Here is a 19,358-nt window from a genome sequence, read left to right on the forward strand (position 1 = left end):
CCGGATTGGCATTTACAGTTTTGAGGAAACATCCTGAAGGAGGAACGTGAGGGTGACGGTATCTTAAGCAAAATCGTATGGCCCGACGTAGCAAACTTTAAATTATCGGGTGTCGTTTATCGTCACAACTGTGTGTACTACGCAACTGAAAACCCCCACATCACTGTTGAGAAACAACTCAATCAACCTGGGATGACAGTGTGGGTTGGGCTTACTTGTAAAGGTGTCGTTGGACCCATTATTCAGCACACAACCATCTATCAAGCTGTGTACTTAAACATGTTAAAGGATACAGTAACACCACAGGTATGTGAGCAATATCAAGACGACGACTTGTACTTTCAGCAAGATGGGGCGCCACCGCGCTTTGCACTCACTGTGCGTGCAGCACTACTTGACGACGAATTTCCCAACAGGTGGATCGGACGTCGAGGAGCCGTCGACTGGCTGCCACGCACTGTTGATGACATGATTCAGTTCGTCTTGCAGGCTTGTCAGGAAATTGATGCTGATGAAGACCTTCACTGGCACCATTTCAGTAGATCTTTCTTCTAAAAATACTGCAGATTCTTGTCTCAGTATCCTGTCGGAAAAATAACTTGATTTAATATATGGCAATCTACTGATGTACCCTAAACAGAAACATTGTGATGGTTACTTTATCAAATAGTTTCGTTTTCTTTCATGAAACATTTTCTACTAAACAGTAATTAAAATTAGCTGTTAAAAAACATTTATCCTTTCTCTAAAACCAAACAGCTTAAAAGAGATCAGAGAATGAAAATATCTATTTTCACTGCAAACAACTTAAAAGGAATTGACGAATAGTATTTTCATTGCAAAAAAAAACTAAAAGGAATTAACGAATGCAGAAATTTACTTTGTTTCGCAAGAATTAAACCATGACAAAATTAGAATACTACTATATCCGGGGGAGACTTACAAATGGCGTGTTTGCTATAAACTTGCAAGGAAGTGCCAGCGGAACATGGCTTGAGCTTCTTGCATAATCAACTGGAACAGGTTTGGTACAGAGCTCAGAAGAGGTATGTTCCCTGGAGGCGGAATATTCTGATATGGGGACGCGGTTGCCTCTTGTTTAACACAGTCCTTGTTTGCGAAACAGGAAGCTGTTGAGGAAGAGGTTCGGGAATGGTAATTATTTGCCGTACAGTTCTTGGTAAACCTTATAAACAAAATTACAGTGTACAGTTCTTGGTAAACCCTATAAACAAAATTAGAGTACACAGTTCTTGGTAAACCTTATAGCCAAATTATTAAGTTAAATGCACAGTTCTTGGTAAACCTTAAGTTAAAAAAAAACTTATTTCATTCACGATTATAGCTTCTGGATTCCTAGAAAGAAAATTATGGATATTATGGAATGGAACATGTCTTATCCCTAAGATAAGTTATTTATTTATCGGATAAATACTCAGCGTTGTTGTAACTAAACTTTGGACATGCATCATGAGATAAAGCTAAACTTAACATGGCGGAAATGAGAATTGCAGAAGTAAGAGAGAGAGAGAGAGAGAGAGAGAGAGAGAGAGAGAGAGAGAGAGAGAGAGAGAGAGAGAGAGAGAGAGAGAGAGAGAGAGAGAACTCCGTTTCGCTAAAGATCTTGTGATAAAATTCTCTAGTCATTATGCGCCAGAATCTTCTTGAAGAAGGAGAGAGAGAGAGAGAGAGAGAGAGAGAGAGAGAGAGAGAGAGAGAGAGACTACAAAACTGTCAAACAAATCCCTGTCGTATTTTTATCATTACATGAGAAATCAAACAACCCTCATTTTTCGCTGAAGAGTATCAATGCGTAACGCCCTAGAGTTTTCCTTTGATAAGCATCATCTCTCTGGGGTTTTCTGATAATACTTTGATCAACGTTCAATCATCTGCCTACCTTTCATTTTTCTCTTTCATGTCTCTTAAAACCACCTTCTCTTTGATCTTGATAAGGATTTTTCATTCTCTTCATTCCATCGGGACTGTGTTCGAAGTTCCTCTCCAGCCATAATCCATGAAGAGGAGAAATTTGGCTGTCACAGTCTTCTGATAGCTCTTACTTCACTTTGAGGTATTGTTTTCTTGTCTTTATGCATATTCAGATACCATTACTTGGTGCCTCCTACTTCCTGGGAAAATAAAGAAATATAAAACTACAATTGACGGCGTTGACTTACAGTAAGAATATACTACACACTTTTACTATGAGAAATAAAAAAAGATATACCGCCACTGCTGGAATTACTTATGGTTTCTACGGAAAAAACAGAAGGCTCTCATACGTGTTTCAGTAATTCCATGATTGATCGGTCTGTATTTCTAACTAAAATTTGAACTGCTTAATGTGAATTATTTTCATTAATAATGGCCTATTTTATTTTTTATCTGAAGGCCCTAGAAAAATTTATTCAGATGTTAAAGACAGACCTAGAGCGTGAGAGAACAGGCAAACGAGGTGTTGAAAATCTTGCCAAAGCTTTACAGGAAACTCCAACCTTTGGAGGTGAAGAATCCCAGCAAGACGTGAATGACAAACTACAGCATGTAAGTGAACGTAATTTTTACTGGGTCAACATTATTAGTGTAGAGTCAATTTGCTTTGTGTTATATTATTTCCATGCCCAAGATTAAACACTTTTATTATGAAAGGTGCAAAAAAGATAAACCACCACTGCGGAGGCACTGAAACATCTGCGAGATGATTAACCTCAGGCACCATGACTTGTATACCTTGCTCCCCAAAGTCACCATACAATCTATGTTCGCTTAACTTAGATAGCTTTAGAGCCTAGGCACCATAATCTTTCACAGATGTGAGGCTGAGGTTCCTTGTCCGGTTTTTCGCAAGCTCTTCATCATGATTTGTGTCCAAATTCCTGATCCATTATTTTCAAATAGGACTTTGAGGTTACCTGCCATGTTGAGGAACGTTGTACCTACGCCGTAATAGCATAATAGCATTATTATTATTATTATTAGTAGTAGTAGTAGTAGTAGTAATAATAATTACTATTATTGCTAATATTACACTGCATGACATATCAGTATTATAAAACATACAAAGGGAAAAAAAATAATCTTCATTATCTTGATAATATAGAAAAGAATAAATCTTGAAAGATGAAAGCTTGCAGACATGTAAAAACAATAGTAATATGCACATCATCACAACAAAAAATTCAGCTACACAAAAAGGGGATCGAAGACAAAGAATTGAGAATCTCTCTCTCTCTCTCTCTCTCTCTCTCTCTCTCTCTCTCTCTCTCTCTCTCTCTCTCTCTCTCTCTCTCTCATAATATTACAGCAAAGACTACCAAATTAACATGAGTGTAGAAACATCTCGTCTGAATGAACGAATAAGATTTATATAATTTCTACATGTTTTTCAAATCCTTAGCTTACGAAAGTAATTTCCCGGTAAATGAACAATGCAAACGCACCACTAAAATTATTATAAGGGCCTCTGGGGATTTCGAAGAATTTCCAATAAGCAGATGACGCATACTGAAAAATCGTCTCCATTGAAACAAAGTTGTAATTATCGGTTTTTTCCCGAGTCTGTGATATATACTGCGACACTTCAAAGCGATCAGACGTAATCTCAAAGTGCGTGATTTGAAAGCAGCAATTTCTCATCCCGCATAATAAGAGAGACGCAATTTCAAAGGGCCTAATGACTGCGGTGATCGAGAGGATTCTTAATTATCCACGAATGGGCGTTATTTTTTACTGGATGAAGCTTCGTACTTTATTTACTAATTAACCGGAAGATTCATAATTACGTCTATAATGATAGATTACTCGCATGTATATATGTTACCATGAAAGCTATGCGCACTCTTGCATTTGATAAGTATTGTACAGACAACCCTATACTGTATATATGTACAGGGTGTAACATGAGTTTATGCAAATATTTTGCGAAATGAAAAAAAAATGATTTTGAGCAGAAAATGCTTTATAAATATATGCATTTTAATGCTACGTTTGTCGGTGAGGGGAATTTTAAAATAACCGTTTATCATTAGTGCTGCTCTAGGAAGTGCAAGTTGGTGTCGCAATATTCAGGAATATTAGGTGAGGAAGAGGATAAAGCGATTAAGCCGATGTGAATAAAATTCCTCCCAATCAAATGTATTATTTAGATACTGAACAAAAAAACTGTATACATCAATGAAACCCTCTCCCTCTCAATCAGTGGTATTCACTGGACACGGATAAAATAAAACAAAAACAAAAATAAATAAATAAATAAAAAATGAGCAAGCCTAACTGAATCTCCCCTCCATCAAATACTATACTTTGCCATATTAAGTTTTTTCTCTTCAACAAGCCCTTTGGAAATACTCCCTGAGCCTCTTGCTAGAAAACTTTGGGGCCAGACTTTTTCATTTTTAGCGACTTTCATAGCACAATCATATAGCGTTCAGACTATATACCAGTTAAGAGGAGTTAGAACAAAAAGAGTTAATGATCATAGTGATGATGATGGTGAAGTCAAACTAATTGGATGGACTTTAAATCCAATTTAATTTGCCCTCGAAAGAAGCTACTCAAAAAATGCGAAAATATAAGGAAATGGTATTATAACTTTCGTGGAAGTTGTACAGAACTTCATTCCTTGGCTTATTAGGCAGCAAGAAGCGTGCCTTTCATTTGGTTACTTTATCATTATCATTTATATTTGTTATCTCTGTACTCGCGTATTTATGCATGCTTGTGTTATCAGTTATTATTCACCTTGGGTATAAGGTATTCCCATATTATAGTACACTGGATATACACGATATTTGTGACTTTACACACACACACCCATATATATATATATGTATATATATATATATATATATATATATATATATATATATATATAATATATATATATATATATATATATATATGTATATGTATATATATATATATATATATATATATATATATATATATATATATATGTGTGTGTGTGTGTTATGTATGTGTGTGTGTATACATATATATAACTGTGTGTGGCGCAACAGCAACTGCTGGGAGAAAGAGGCGTTGTGTGATACATGTACCATACGCTGTATGTGTGTGTTATGGGCACTGAGGTTATTAAAAGTTTCATATATATATAAAGAAGAAGAAGATATATATATATATATATATATATATATATATATATATATATATATATATATATATATATATATATATATATATATATATATATATACATATATATATATATCTGTGTGTATATATATAATATATATAATATAATATGCATACACACACGTCACACAATGTCAAGCTCTCTGAATCAGACCATAGTTTTTGAGAGGATAAAACCAAATCCGGGAAACACTCAGGTGGTATATGTGTATATATATATAATATATAATATAAATATACATTAATGGGTTAACTGTATATGTCGTTTACCGGAGGCTTCCAAGGCATTAATCCCAGAATGGAGTTGGTCTGGGAGCCAGAGATAAGTCTGGACTTCAAGTCCAAGAGTTCCTATCATCCCCTAAAGCCGAGGAGAATCCTTTTGAGAGAGAAGGATTCTTATCCTACAATATAACGTAACTGGCGAGTCGTTGTTCAGCACTGCGTTCTTAGGTCTCTTTTACGTGTGTGTGTGTGTGTGTGTGTTATAGTAAGATTGTGGAACCAGGGATTTCACGAAATCCCTCAAATTTTCAAGGAATTCATGAACTCACGAATTCACTTAGTAACATTAGATCCGCCAGGGGCTAGTACTAAACACGGCGAAACAGTGATTCATTTAAATTGTTTCGCCGTGTTTAGTACCAGGCCCTTGGGGATCAAATGTCCCTAAGTGCATTTGATCCCCCAGGGACTAATACTAAACATGGCGAAATACATTTTCGATCCCCGAGGGGTTAGTACTAAAACACCAGAAACAGTGTAGATGAATCACTGTTTCCCGGTGTAGTATTAGCCCTCGGGGATCAAAATGTCCCTAAAGTGAATTGGTGATTTCACAGATTCCTGAAGGCTTCAGAGATTTTGTGAAATCCTTGGTTTCAGTCTTACTGTAACACACACACATGTATATGTATATATATACATATACATAAATATATATATATATATATATATATATATATATATATATATATATATATATATATATGTATATATATATATATATATATATATATATATATATAAATATATATATATATATATATATATATATATATACATATATATATATATATATATATATATATATATATATATATATATATATATATATATAATGTATATATACATATACAAATATAATATATATATATATATATATATATATTATATATATATATATATATATATATTATATATATATCAAATATTTAGAAATTTTCACTTGCCAAAGAATTCCGGCAAAGCATGAGCACACACACGCTTATAAAATATATTTTCCACTTTCTCATTTCTAAAATGACATCATTAACTATGCAAAATATTAAATGCGCAACTTACAGATTTACTTTTCAAAGTAAACTAAGAAATGTAGAATCCTAACTCACTACGCTCATTTTTCTTGATTTTCTTTATTTCCCGTAAGACTTTTCTCAAAACGTTGACTGCAAAGATAAGTATGGGGCATTTTCCCTTCACGACGGAAAGTTTCTTTCAACACCGAATATGGCTTATACTTTACAGCCTCTGCTTAAGAGAGGTCTTTATACCCTGCAAGATATAAAGTACTGTTGCTTTTAAAACTCGAGTTACAGAAGTGCCTTCTCTCACTATCATCACGAAAGTACTTTTATAAGTTTTTTTTATCTGTTTCGCTATTACTTTTTCTTTCATGCTACTTATCTAGTGACAATTACCTCTCTCTCTCTCTCTCTCTCTCTCTCTCTCTCTCTCTCTCTCTCTCTCTCTCTCTCCTCTATCTATCTCTCTATCTACAAAGACTCCCACATAGACCAAAAGCCCATTATGCGACACAACACCTGGTTCCTCTTACGAGCAAAGTTAAAATTGAATGTCCCATAATGTACGCGACGAATCTAAATGCAATATCGCTGGACAAACACGGCGGACTTTTCTTGTCTTCTCCTTTCAGGAACTTTCTTGAGTAAGACCGAAGAATATGGAGGTTTATGGGGCAGATGAAGTTTTAGAAGAAAATGAAAATAGGAAAAATTCATGCTGTTCGTATAAAGATGGTGCACTCATATGCACATACATACGCTCAAACGAACAAGCACACACAGTCAAATAAAATATAAATGTAAGTATGTAGTATGTATGTGTGTGTGTGTGTATATATATATATATATATATATACTATATATATATATATATATATATATATATATACCTATATATATATATATATATATATATATATATATATATAATACATATATATATACCTAATATACAATATATAATATATATATATATATATTATATATATATTACACAATTGTTCTGTGCATTGTTCTGTAGAGTAGAATTACTAGAAACCTCATTCAAACTGGATGGTATCTAATAAGATACCATCCAGTTTGAATCAGGTCCTTTTATATTATAGATATATATATATATATATATATATATATATATATATATATATATATATATATATATATATATATATATATATATATATATGTATACCCCATACATATGTACAAATTTGTGTGTGGGCATCTGCAGACGGACATGACCACTCAACGGGTCACCTTTATAAGGTGGAATCATACGGAATGGGTATCTGAATGAGTGTAGTAGCTCTCAACCCATATTTTCTTGGTCTTTGGGTCGCCTTTGGTTTACATCGACAACTTCCCAAGCATAAATAGGACAAGAACAAAAGTATGGGGTTGGCACCCGCATCCCATAAAAGCGGATAAATCAAAAAGTTAAATCCTGTAGGTGCTATGCCCTCCCCCAATTCCACAGCACGACAAAAAAAACAAAAACAAAAAAGAGAGTTAACATCGCAGTCCAAAAACTATGACTGAAAGAGAAGAGTAAATCTGGGAAATGGAATGGCCACTCCATCAGAGGAGACAGGAGAGAAATATGTTGTATAACTGTACATACAATTCTTACATTGGGTCAATGTGTAGCGATGGAAGACCCGGTCGTAATCATAAAACTCGACAGCAATGAATGTAACCGGAACAGAACCAATAAAGATGAACGCAGCAGATAAATATTTTATTGGTAACGGCTAGAGCAAGAGTAGAGGGAAGAGGGTTTATTATTATTATTATTATTATTATTATTATTATTATGTGTGTTATTATTATTATTATTATTATTCAAAAGGTACATGAAGCTGCAAATGTAAAATAACTAAATGCTAAAATGCTTATTAACAGCGAAATGAGACAAACTAAAAATAGTAATAAGAATATTATTATTATTATTATTATTATTATTATTATTATTATTATTATTATTATTATTATTATTATTCAAAACGTACATGAAGTTGCAAATGTAAAATAGCTAAATACTAAAATGCTTATTAACAGTGAAATGAGACATACTAAAAATAATAAGAATATTTGTGTGTATGGCAAAATGACTTCAAAATTCCCGAATACATACATAAATGGTGTGTTTATACAAAACATAAAACTAAAAGGTGGGTCAATACGAAAATGATGGCGAATTTCACGTATACAACAATAACAGCAAATAGCATAGTGTAAGTTCATACCAGCAAAGAACGTGCAGTGCATGAGGTCAGCGAGAGGAGAGAAGCTTTAGAAGCAAGAGCACGAAATGAAAATGGTAATGTATTGTCCTCAGACAGACCAAAAATGTCAAAGGTTATCTCGACATTTTTTATCGTTATTGTTAGTTTTTTTTTTTTTTTTGGTGACTTGTTTGTCTTTTGGAGATCAGTTAAACGGAAAATACAGAAAAAATGTGGTTCCAGGAATAACGTGATTACTGTTGACATTTCGGTCACATAAAGAGATAAAAAAACATTTTTCTTTACTGATCATCCTACGAGGTTATACACACCAGCTAAAAACTCACTGACAGGTTTTAGTTTATTTTAAAACAATTTTTGGGGAGAATTTTTACTGCCTTTACAGTTTGCATATATATATATATATATATATATATATATATATATATATATATATATATATATATATATATATATATATATATATATATATATATACATACATACATATGTATACATATATATATATATATATATATATATATATATATATATATATATATATTATATCCCATGGTAAATATTCATATACATACTCAGCCAAAATATACACCCCCAATGTAAGGGTTAAACGATCACGTTTAAAACGGACAGACAGATGGAGACAGACATACATGAAGAGAAACAAGCACTTGCAAAAAAGAAAATCCGTCGATGAAAATATCTAAAAATACAGCAACTTTTCACTTTGCTTCGCGTATCAGCATGTTAGGCTGATATTTTCCAAAGCTTTTACCACGCCTATCACGCACGACAGCTATCTAATATCCCAGTGGTTTCATGAGATTAAAAATGCGTCAGAAATTGCACTTTCAGCCCGTCAAATATCATATGAAAAATTACAGAAAGTCTGTTCGTTATGACATGCGTCGTTTTCCGAACATAAAATTTAAATATTGCTTATCGTGGTTGACGATCACCCAAAAATATGAGTGTATCTCTGGTCAAAAGACTCGTCAGTTATATTACTTTTAATATTAGTCAAACATTTTAAGGTTATTTGATTTTTGCGTTCGTTTTCAAGGCCAAACTTTTTTTTTTATTAAATTAAAAGGCGAAAATTAATCAGGCAACAAGTGACATTGATGAAGGAAAAAAAAATATTCCTACCCATCTTGCACTACCCAGCAAATAAAACAACAGAGTTATAAGGCTTTGTCACTGCGACTTTAACTTGGCAAGAAAGCAAAGCCATACAGAATATGAACTTAGAATAAAAAAAAAAACCAAACACTGATTCAACAGTTAAGAGTTTATGGTTTTAAAATCATTTTATCTGTGTGAGTATCATACCATCTCTTAATCTACCCTCATTACTTTAATATTCTAAACCATCACCTTTTATGTGTCCCACTGGCTTTTAATTCTATGAAGAGGCAGTAAGGAAGAATAATGGAGATGGCTGGATAAATTAAAGCGAAGTCTTTTTTTTTCTAAAATATAGATTAGTTAATGGTATGCTGGAAGGAATGCGTTAGTACAATGAGTTCACGCGCATAAAAACGTATCCTAAACCTATATAACGAGTACATATACATCCTTTCAAAACAACCGTATCGAAGATTAGTGAGTTAAGTGCGAAAGGCCGCACCTTAAGTATAAAAAACCGTATCCTAAACTTGTACAATAAGTACACAATCATCCTTTAAAACCAGCATATCTAAAAGCAATGAATTAAGTATAAAAAACCAGAATTTTAATTATCCTAAACCAGTATAATGAGTACACAAGCTTCCTCTAAAACCAGCATAAATAGCAGCAGTGGATTGGGTAAAAACTAAAAAGCGAAATCCTGATTATAAAATAAAGTAACAAAAAAAGTACCTAAAGCTCCGTGAAGTAGTTTCTGTAATTTATGACACGCAGAGCTATGAGGAATGAGGGTCATCAAAAGAGGCAATCTCATTAGAAGCCGTAATTGATGCAGAAACAGTTCCGTTGTTAAGAGAGACATTAAGAGAATGTGAAGTGCCATAATGGTTTGTGTGTGTTCCTGAGAGAGAGTGAGAGGAGAGAGAGAGTGAGAGGAGAGAGAGAGGGAGAGGGAGGAATTAGACCTTAATCTTATTCTGAGGCGGAAACATTTACGGGCGGAGATGACTTGGTACAATGGGTGGATGAAAAATTATTGTTATTAGCTGGTCATATATACAGTATATATAATGTATATATGAATAGAGAGAGAGAGAGAGAGAGAGAGAGAGAGAGAGAGAGAGAGAGAGAGAGAGAGAGAGAGAGAGAGAGAGAGAGAATTACTGTATAAAATTCACTTACGCTCAGGGTATCTAAACATTCATATAGTAAACTCACACACACTGTATTATAAGTATATATATATATATATATATATATATATATATATATATATATATATATATATATATATATACACCATAGTCTCATCTTTGCCATTCCGGCTATCCATGGATATAACACCCGGTTTAATTCATGTTATTAAATTTAGATAACAAGAACAAACTGTACACACGACCTCATAAAAGACTCAAAGCTATTACAAACTTCTGTGCAGTTATTTTTGAGTGTGACGTCTGTGATTATGTGAAATACGTCTCAAACAAAAACAACTCAAAAAAGTAAGGAGCACCTACCAATCTTTCCTTGAGGATTCGAGATTTGTTTCGCTGTATCACAAGCAGGGGTTATGTAAGATTTCACGAGGACCTCTCTCAAACACATGGTAGCATCTTATGAAAAATGAGAGTTGAAAAGTATCGTCTGTAACATAAAATGTCATTATTTAGTAAACAAATAACTAAAATAAAGTCCTGTTTCTTTTTGGGAAAGAATGCCTACAAAACGATTAATGAAACACAGGATTATTCCCCTGTTTTGCAACAGTGGACAAACATCGAGTAAAAATTCAACAAACATGTGTTTATGTTATGAGATTGTTATTTAATTTGCATATGACCTTAATGCTGAAAGTAAATAAACAGAGCCATGAGCGTAACAGAGAGAGAGAGAGAGAGAGAGAGAGAGAGAGAGAGAGAGAGAGAGAGAGAGAGAGAGAGAGAGAGGTATACATACAAAGAGATAAAATGTTTTGCGTTCTAATAAACTTTCAAATATACATTTTTTGAGCATCCTAACACTTTAGTACTCGAAAAGAAAAAACATATTACAAGACAGAATAGAAAGCAAAGCTGCAAATGCAACCCAAGATCTGAATCAATACTTCCCAATCTTTAAGTAACGAAGACTTTCGTTTTCCGAACGTCCCCCCAAAAAATGTCTCACTGAAATATTCATTCGCCCCCAACATTTTTTTTTCAAATTCTCCAACACCTGAGCGCTTACCTCCCTCATCTCATCACCAGTTTTCCCACACGTCCCACCGATAATGGTCAACATTTTTTACACCCCGAATTTACGAACGATCGTTTCGATGGGAATAACCGAAATATATTTCGTGTTGCTGGAATGAATAAATACGGAAATGGCGGCCGGCGAATTTTCGCGTTAGGATGAGCAATATTTTTTCTGTTTATAGCCAGAAGAGAAATTACACAGATACACATTCATTCGTTCGTTATACCGCCGGTCGTTCGATCAGCGAAGTTGAGCAGCTTTGGCTCTGGTCAATCTTTGGATGTACCTTCGGTACATATCTTTCCGGAGTATCCATGGAACATGACATTTAGCTAGAAACATCATCCCATAAATATTTGCTGGAAACTGGAAGGTGCAGGTTTTTTTTTAGATTACAAAATATTTTTACCTTAAAGTCAATGGCATCTGGTTGTCCTGAATTACGAGTTCTTATAAAATTACTTAAATGAAGCCGTTGAGACACTTCTCGTTTTAACCTTAATTTCATGTTCCACCTTCCATTTTTACTTGAGTTCCAATAATAATAATAATAATAATAATAATAATAATAATAATAATAATAATAATAATAATAATAATAATAATCAACGCATCTGACACATGACTTCCCATCTTTCCATTCCCTTTAAAGCTTCCTTTTTCACTATCGGAAGGTCATGTATCTCTCAGGGGATAGTCCTTCCAAAGCCTCTGCAATAGTGTTCAGTGGGTATTGAAGGTTATTGTTGCAGCATCGCAATTTAAAGGTCAGAGATGAAACACTGTACAAGACGAACAAGTTAGCTAAAGAGTTATAACCCAAATATTCATTAATGTAAGATTTTCAAATCACTGACAGCAAAAAATCCACATAAGTGGCGATAATAATAATAATAATAATAATAATAATAATAATAATAATATAATATAATATAATATAATATAATATAATATAATATAATAATATAATAATAATATAATAATAATAATAATAATAATAATAATAATAATAATAATAATAATAATAATAATAATAACACCGTAAATTGCGGAGCAAAATTCGACTTTTGAAACTTTAAAAAAAATCTTTTCAAATATAGGTATCGAATTTTACGGGTTGGGAGGGGGGGGGGATAAAATTCATACCTTTACCGCTTTCCAAAACTATGGGTCGGCTTATATAGGGGGAATAATCAGCAAACCTTTCTCTCGAGTTGTAAACAAATCGGACAGCAAACGCCTACCAATAGCTTTACAACACTTGCAGTACCTCCGCAATATATAGCCTACTAAAACATGAGTTTGGTGAACGTATTCAGCATATTAACACAAAATCAGTATTCCACTAACGCTACAGCAAACACGGTTCCAAACAGCTGATACACTGACTGTAAAAGACCGTGGCGCCATTTACCCCAAGCGGCCAGTCGGAAACTATATACAAATATACATTATATATATATATATATATATATATATATATATATATATATATATATATATATATATATATATATATATATATATATATATATATATATATGTGTATATATATTTGAAAGAATCAACCTATGTGGAACATAAACCTAACTGTATTTTGAACTAAAACTCTTGAGGTCGCCTTGTATGCTACTGGTCGACCTGTTCGCCGCAATTTACAATAATAATAATAATAATAATAATAATAATAATAATAATAATAATAATAATAATAATAATAATAATAATAATAATAATGAGAGATATTTACAGAATTTCTGGGGAAATCCTAATGACTTCGGCTTCATAAGTATTTAAATGATTTTAAGCTTCGGAAAACAACTCCCAATTTTACTTGAGTCCCGTCCGATGAAATTGTACACATAAAGGTCACCTGGTCAGATGACCTCGAACTCAATTTATGGTCCTATTTAAAAAAATTTATTTTAAATGATTTTCGTTAACATGATAATCTTTGGTTCCCATTTTGTCATTTGAAGCTATTCAAAACATACGTCAACTAAAGAACAGAAAATAATAAAGTATTCATTCTATTACAATATTGGACAAACTGAAATCTTAGCACATGAATAATGTAGTTGAACTCAGTTCGAGATGTATTGACGCTAATTGCTGAAAAAAATGGCAGCATAAGAAATATCTGATGGGTATGACAGCGAATAATTTAAATGAATTCCCTGTGGTTGGAGTAGAGGCGTAGATGGCAAATCAACAGGCTCTATATATTGTTGAACAACTACAATTATCTCTTTAAATTTGCTAGTATTACTCCAATACGGAAAATTATATAAATAAGTATTACAGTAATAACGATACAATTCGTTACTCCTTTAGGAGTTGTAATGAAAGTAAGAAAATAGTTTAGAATTACAGAAACCCGAAAAAGGAGGCAGAAAGTTGATTAACTCTACGGTCACCGATGCCCACATTTCACTTACTTTGCCTTGTTACACAAGACTAAATAAATAAATATATACTGTATATATATGTATTGTGTATATGTGTATATAATGTGTATGTATATATGTATATATAAATGTATATGTATGTATGTATGTATATATATATATATATATATATATATATATGTATGTATATATATATATATATATATATATATATATATATATATATATATATATATATATATATATATATATATATATATATATATTATATATATATATATATGTGTGTGTGTGTGTGTATATATATATAATGTGTGTTATATAATATATATAATATATATACATATATAGAACTTTAAATATATTCATAAATCCATTATATTCTATTACTTGACAACACTTTTTTAAACCTACTTTATCATCTCAACTTAAGCAATTACCTCATAAATTTAAGTTTTTCGATAACGGCCTGTAAAATAAATCAGTCATTTTTATTTGTCGCGTGAATGATCTCAAGAGAACGCATAAATCATTTTTATTGTTTCATTAACCGTCAAAAACTCTTGAACCATTCTTCAATAAGTTATGCAAATGGCCTGAGGAGCATAATTCATCAAATTTCTGTCTCGCAATTTTACTTAATGCACAGTATACAGTATTTATGAGTATTACATATCAAAATTTCCCATGATCTTTTTGTTAGATTCCATAATTTCACTATGGCCATCCAAAAATGAATATGGTATGCATATTGTATTTTAATGCAAGTAAAAAAGACTATAAATAAGACCTAGGGCCTAATTCAATTTCCTTTTTCATTATGCTTGCATTTCATTATGTTTTATCAATGTAATTTCTCAGTCTATCTGTTATCTCGCTACTTTATTCTCAACTCCCAATTCTTGATATTCTCTTACAAGACTTTCCTTAAATGAATTTCTAGGATCTTTTACAATACATATACATTCAGAAGTGTTCTCTCTACCATCCTCTTATTACATCCAAGAAGTTCGTTTTGATTGAAATGCTCTTCCCCCGTACTGACTTAGAGGAAGACGCTTATTCAGAAAAAAAAATCATTTTATCTAAGAAATTCAAGTTATATTACCGCAAAGTCATTCACTTCATGCTGGAAGAACTGACGACTATTTGTAAACTAAATAAAGTAACCGATCAATAATTAACTAATTTTATATCTATTAATATCTTAGATGTTTATTTATTCTCTATCCGTTCATAAAAACGCATTCATTTATGTTATAAACGAAGCTGCTAATTGGACAGCGTGTTTTATGTAATTAACAGATAATTAATTAACACGCATGAATAATCAGTTTGTTTTTGTTGAAAATAATGCACAAGAGACATACTCCGCAACCGTAATTGAATTTGCATAGTACTGATTTATATTTTTTTCAACAAACTGGTGATATTGTTTAAGGAAGTTATGAGCCATATTAAAGAAAGTCAATATGTATATATTAAAAAACTTCTAAAGAAATTCGCTTTAATCGAGAGGACTCTGATATTGGGTAAACGTATACACGTTGCTAGCCTATGTTGCAAAAACTTAGAAAAATGTATGGTAGAGGAAAATACCTCAGCCTTAAGCGTAAAGAAACCAGGCCACTGATATCCTAAAAACTGGACGAGGTAAATAAAATGGACGCTGGAATATGACGGATAATTCTATACTGAAATTAACAAGAGATTTGAAAAACACTTTTCTCTAAAGTTTAAATGAAAATATTCAGAGCAACAAGTAAATACGATCTTCACTATCACCAGAGATCCATTTTACGAAATGAACCAACAACTAGGTTTTACCAAGATGAAGAAGGAAAATTCCTGCCTAATATTTCCGCATGGCAGATTGCAGATTTAGTAAATACAGATTCATATGTCCTGTATACCGCAGACCCCACACGGAATATCTGTTTCCTCTGAAGGAACTGAAAATGCAATTTCTTTCTAATAGCACAAGTTTCGAAGCCAATTAGGAGCGAGTGAAATAAATGGCGCTGAAAAGGAGACTTATAATTGAAATTGACTGAATTCCCTTCAGTCCTTTTGGCGTTGAAAAGCTGACTGGTTATCTACGTAGAATATTTATCCAATTATATGAGCAGATACATTTATTTATGTAAGTATACATAATTATATACACCTAAACAGCACTCAGACGCAATTACATATTGCTGTGCATTTGAACTTCTCACATTTTGACAGCCTTAACGTAAAGGTTAAAGGATAATCATGTTCTCATTGCATGCAGAGAGCAGGAAAATATAAAATGGTTCTCATTCGTCAGGTATATCATCTCTCTGTTTTGAAAATCTAGGCTTGTTATTCTCATTCCATGTGAAATACGAGAACACCAAAAGAATTACTTAAATTTTGCAAATATGTAGAACAAGACACCAACCTTGAATAAAAAGAAAAAAACATTTCTTAGTATATCTTATATATGTTTAAGAAAAACAGCCATGATGTACGATTATCAACATAGTGGTTATGGAAGATAATTCGCGAAATCATTTCTGCATCTAATCCGGGCGTCATAACCTTTGCGTCGCATGAGACTGCACAACTCCGACCAACCGAGCTCTCCTCAAAGCGAAAACTAGCGTTCGAACCCGATTAGGAAAGACTGTTATTTACACCTGTTACCTTTAATCCATCCATAACGACTGGAGTTTCGAGTTTCCCTACCATGGTAGAAGTCAGGTCAACAGTGAACTAGACAGAACACATTTCATTTGAAAAATGGACTGATGCTGTCTGTCTACTGCACGCACCCACCCTGATGGATGAAAGCCTTTCAAGCCAAATGACTGATATCGCTTTGGGGTATTCGCATGAAGCTTTATCATTGTTCCCGAAGTTATAGCATAACTTTATCACTACAAACGCGTGATATGCACAACAGAATTCGCGTGCTTTACATTTTTGGTAAAAAATATTACTTGCGTTTTGACAGCCACACTGAGTTACATTACTTACACGCAGACATTTCCGCCATTCTAACTGTATTTCTCTCTGTTCTGCTACACATAGATATATTATATATATATATATATATATATATATATATATATATATATATATATATATATATATATGTGTGTGTGTGTGTGTGTGTGTGTGTGTGTGTGTGTGTGTGTGTGTGTGTGCGTGTATAAAGCATAAAGTGGAACAGAGAGAAATACTTAGGAGGAGGAAATGGCGAGTCAGCTACCAAATCTCGCGTAACCTACGATGATAATGTAACTTTCATAAAAAAAAAAAAATTTGTTGTAGAGTGAAAGTACACCGAAAAGAAAGTTCACAATTTCATTCATGAAATATTCATACCGTCCAAGCAACGAATAATAGTTTAGCTGTGGAAAAACCGAGTCAACCTGATCAAAAAAAAAGAACAAAATTAGAAAAGAGGTGGAAGAGAAAAACAGAGTCACAATTGTTCTGTAAAAAACCGAAACGCCTCCACGGAGATTAACATTTCATTTCAAAGTTCAATCTACCAGATTACGTTCTCCCACGCATCCACCTACACTCAGTGATGGATACAATGGAATATTCACTCTTTATTTCACCTGAAACTCCGTCTAACAGTTTTCAGCCCTCGCGCGTACGTTTAATAACACCGTTAATTACCGCCACGAATCAATTACGGAACGCTCTGTTCAACATTTACATAAAGAGGAATGGAATGGAATATCGAGTTTAGGCCAAAGGCCAAGCACTGGGACCTATGAGGTCATTCAGTGCTGGAAAGGAAACAGAGTAAGTAGGTTTGAAAGGTGTAACAGGAGGAAAAACCTCAAAGCAGTTGCACTATGAAACAGTTGTTAGGAGAGAGGGTGGATAGCAAGATGGAAGAATGATAAATATGAATGGGGGTACAGTAAAAGGAATGAAAGGGGTTGCATCTAGGGGCCGAAGGGAGGCTGCAAAGAACCTTTAGTAACGCCTACAGTTCACCCCATGAGGTGTACTGATGGCAGTAACCCCCAACGGGGTTTTACAGAGATTTTCAAAAGACAGACGGACAGAGAGAGAATAGAGTTTCCGTCAAAACTTTTTGTATAAGTTTTAACCGATTACGTACCAGAATTGTAGCAGCTTACTTTAACAGCACTTTTAGCGCTTCTAATCCCACGCGATGTACCACAGGCAATAAAAAAGAAGGAAAAATACACCACTGATGCGTTTACCTTTGCCATTTCGCACATCTCACTATGAATTGCGTTTTTTTTAGTTCTGGCTGGAACGAAACCTCTCTCGATATTATTTAAGAAACGTGCTTCATGATTAAAAACATCTCTCCAACATTTCTAATTTCTATTTCTTTTCTAAAGTTCATTTTCCCTATACAACCCCAGCACGTCTCGGCAACTGGCCAGTAGAGTATCACTCACTCACTCTCTCTCTCTCTCTCTATCTCTCTCTCTCTCTCTCTCTCTCTGGCATATTCATCAAACTGATGTCAGTGATAATCTATGATATTTTTGGACGAATCCCTTTACCTTGAAGAGATTTGTATTAGGCATTGTCATTATGAACTGATGTTAAAAGGTTTAATGAAAAAAAGTGCAAGAAAAAATAATCTGCCTAAAAAGAAAATTACTTTACACACCTATTTAAGAATTGATGTTTCTTCACAGAACAGCGTGATGAATAGAATACTCTGAAGAATGATTGAATATATTTAACATTTTGCGTTGTATTTCATAATATTACATCTATAATGAAAATTTTACGTTTTAATCTTATATAAACTAATATGAATACTAACTTCAAGCTTATCCTGAACTTAGGGGCTGAAAGCTATTATAAACTAGTAGTATAAATATACATATACACACACAATA

General features: G+C 33.0%; 1 long non-coding RNA gene across 1 annotated transcript in view; it reads right to left on the reverse strand.

Annotated features, from left to right (window-relative positions):
* Positions 1–447: 447 nt before the first annotated feature.
* Positions 448–19,358, reverse strand: part of LOC136851418 (uncharacterized) — a 66,263-nt gene continuing 47,352 nt past the window's right edge. Inside the window, exons 6-9 of the long non-coding RNA XR_010856874.1 lie at positions 11,356–11,482; positions 1,901–2,132; positions 944–1,130; positions 448–583 (exon numbers count right to left, since the gene is read on the reverse strand). This is a non-coding gene — a long non-coding RNA (uncharacterized lncRNA). The remainder of the gene's footprint in view (positions 584–943; positions 1,131–1,900; positions 2,133–11,355; positions 11,483–19,358) is intronic.

This window comes from Macrobrachium rosenbergii, chromosome 23, assembly GCF_040412425.1.
Source record: "Macrobrachium rosenbergii isolate ZJJX-2024 chromosome 23, ASM4041242v1, whole genome shotgun sequence".
NCBI lineage: Eukaryota > Metazoa > Arthropoda > Malacostraca > Decapoda > Palaemonidae > Macrobrachium > Macrobrachium rosenbergii.